Below are 3,693 nucleotides of genomic sequence, written 5' to 3' on the forward strand. Positions count from 1 at the left end.
ACCTGCAGTATAGAAACTTCAGGGTCCCTAAGTTTATTAAAGGTAGGCTTAAATGCCTTCCCTGCACATAGTCTGTAACTGGTGATAGGATTACACAATGGGACAGTTCACAATTCTGTGAAGGTTTACAAAGAAGCATTAACACATCAACCAAGTTATTCAAACAGGAGGGAACACTAAGTAAGTGTCAAGGTTGCAGATTGCTGCCTTCTGCAACTTTACTCAGGGAAAAGGAGATAAAGACAGAGACAGGCCAGCCATTCCTTCATCAGTACTCCCGGCTGGGCTATCAGCATTCACCCTTGAAACATGGAAGGTGGTGGTCCTGTCTCTCATGCCTTAGGAGCAAACAACTTTATTCTCACATCTCACCCTTTTTTATTTTCTGAAGAGTCAAATTGATAAGTGTTATAATCACTTGATTGTACAACACAGTAGTCAAAAACACTTCAAACACATTTCAATAAAGATGCAATTAATAAGTAAGAAAATTACTAAGAAAAATGCTTCAACAAAACCACAAAACGTTAAACAAGAAATATTGTCAATCTCAGGTGGCTTCCTAACTGCTTTGCAGATGACTTTTGGGTTGCTGTGTACTCCACAACCTTTCACAACTAGGTGTTTACATTTTTAGCTTCAATGCCTTTTCCTTTGACACACATGAATCACACGTGCTGGAGCACTTCTTCCAATGTAGACTTGGTTGATTCGTTGCTAGAGGGCAGCTTCATTGAATACAAACCTTTAAGACCCCAGACACTATTCTGATTCAAGCTTAGCACTACCCAGTGTCTTGAGCACATTTGCTTATCAACTCTTCAGTGATCAATTCCATAATAATGCCATATTATCAGAACAACTGCCCTTGTTTTAAGACTACAGTTAAGTAGGAACACATGAGCGTTCAAAATTTGAAAGCTCTGGCCACACAGAGCAGGTCCAGATGGAGTCTCACCATGTGACCATGTTGAAGTGTCGGGAGTACAAGGGCAGCTGACACGACAGGTGAGGTAGCAACGTGGAAGAGCTACACCCCAGTCCAGCTACACCCCAGTCCAAGGGTTGGCTCGGGCCCACGGATGGCACAGGACAGGAGGCAGGGCGGCTCACTCAGGGAGCACTCGCTGGTCCAATCAGCAGGGAGAAAAAGAAGACGGCCTCCCAGCGCCATTTATCACAGTTGCCTTGGAATCAGGCTGTGACCTGTGACCACAGGTTCTTAGGAGCGCCACATTAGCAGAAAACACCTAACTATCCTGGGGTAGGGGCACCCTGAGGTCACCTTCCGCTCATGCCCTGGATAGTGCGAGCTGCATGTGCACATACCTCAGAAGCCCTCGGGAGCTCTGGCCACACAGAGCCTAGTGCTGCCCACTCGGGAGGAGACACCTACGGAGCGGACGGAAGTACAGGCTGCTCTCTGCCCCAGCTCCTGTTTCTCTTAGGACTCATCCGAACAGTCACATAAAGCCAGAGGACCTTTCCCAAAAGAGCACCTTGGCTGACTCCTTTGGGGGATGCTCCAACCTGTAGCTCAAAAAAATCCAGGCACCCAACTTTGAGGGGGTTCCTTGGGAACTTCAGGATGAGTGTGAACGGGCTCTGCTGCAGCCCATGGGCAATGGGGAACGTCTGCTCAGAAAACTCTGGAGCTGCCATTGGCTGTGAGGTGGCTCTACAAGTCCCTGTGGCCTATGGCTGCTCAGTGGCAGACGACCACGTGGAGCCCATGTGTCTCCTGCACGAGGGCTGAAAGAACATTGTGCTGGGTTTGAGACCACGGGCCAGCTACTGCGGACAAGGGTTCGTCGAAGTGCCGCGGTTAATCTACTGAAGGTCCTTGGAACTCACCAAGGCCGCAAGCAAGAGATGAGATATCCCGGCGTAGAGGCCAGGCAGCGAAGCAGGTCCAGGTGGAGCCATGCAAAATGGTTGGCGCAGGCTGTGGTGTCTGGAGCGCTGGCAAGATGAGCAGATGAGGCCTGCAGACAGCAGCAAGGTGGGTGGTGCCGCGGTGTGGAGCAGCAAGTCTCAACGACACCTCGGGTCATGGGTTTGCCCAGGCCCACAGGTGGCACGGTACATGGGCAGAGCAGCTCACTGGGCAGCAGTGCGTTGGCTGATCGGCAGGAGGGAAAAGGAGAAGTCCAGTCTTGCCGAGCCGTCCATCACAGTCGCCTTCCAATCAGGCTACGAATCGTGCACAGGTGTACCGTCGCACTTTCCTGCATCCACATTTAATGGCTCTAAAACTATTTAACTAACACTTCTAAAGACTAGTGTCACAGATATGTGATCTCCCTACAAAATGCTGCTTCCTTGTGAGAAAACATTGCTCTCCGCTTAAGGAAATCAGAAAAGTCTTTTAATAATTCACTCTTCTACCACCACTATTTAGACGCTCCAGCATCTGCTAAGTTGGCTTCTCTGTACTCACATTTCTTTGATATTGCTCACAGCACAGCAGCTTTTACAACTTTTTACTCAGCATACCAAGTTCCAAAATCTACCGTTTACTAAACCTACCTTTCCCCTCCCTGGAAATATATATATAAAGTTTCTTCACTGTATATCCCTCCCTCCAGGAGCCATATGTCATACTCTTTTACCATGAAAGAACATTTTTATCTCAGCACTGTTGGGTTGGCTGAATTGAGAAAGGAAAAGAAGGGGCTGCATGTGCCCCGCTATCCGGCTACTGCCTTGCGCCACAATCCTCCCCAAATACTCACAGAGCTGCTCTTGGGGGCTTGCAGACTGCCTGTGTTTCTTCTACTTCTCATTTCCCGGGATAATTATTTTCTTCCATGATCTTATAACAGATCCTCAGGGTCTCGTGATCAGCCACCAAAATTGAGGATAATCTTGAGAGCAGCTCTTATCTCACCATGCAAACAGGACAGGAAAACATAGAGGAGAAAAGAGGATAGCCAAAGTTGGAGCCTGGAGCCCCCGAAGCATAGACACCCCAAGGCCTCAAACTTTATGACAATCGGGGTGGATACATTCCCAGGATTACACAAAGGGTAGTTCACAATTCTTTGGAGGTTTACAAAAAAACGCATTGACACATCAGTCAAGTATTCACATATGGGGAGGAAAAGATTGGGAGCATGAAGTAACTGATAAGTTTGCAGACTGCTGTCTTCTACAACTTTAGTCAGGGAACAGGAAGCAAATGTCCATTTATCTCAGGCAGAGAGACAGGTCAACCATTGCTTCATCAGTTCCCATGACTGAGACATCAGCATTTTCCCACAGGCTATGAATCGTGAAAGGCAATGGTCTGATCCAATTTGCCAACTTTACCCTCACACCTCTCTGGAATATTATGTATTGAGGCACTGGGAGCAGGCCACGCACACTTCCAGGTACTCAGCCTCCCACTATTCCCCCTTTTAACTTCAAAAAAGCTATAGACATGACATGATTGGTCTCTATTGCCCTTCTGTAAAAGCCTTCAGAGACTGCAAAGATTAAAACAGTGACAGTAAGTAATACAGTCAAACCAGAACCCAACCCATGAGTAAGACTCTGTACCCAAGCCTTGGGGTCAAGCCCTTCAAGCCCACTCACTGGTTAACCATGACAGTGCCAGGAGATGTTTTTATCCCATTCCTGAATGCATCGAAAGTCTTTCTTCAGCTGGTTAATGTTTATGAGATGTTCCTGTTAAATCCCTGCAGATGG

The sequence above is a fragment of the Tenrec ecaudatus genome, chromosome 11 (genome assembly GCF_050624435.1).
Source record: "Tenrec ecaudatus isolate mTenEca1 chromosome 11, mTenEca1.hap1, whole genome shotgun sequence".
Lineage (NCBI taxonomy): Eukaryota > Metazoa > Chordata > Mammalia > Afrosoricida > Tenrecidae > Tenrec > Tenrec ecaudatus.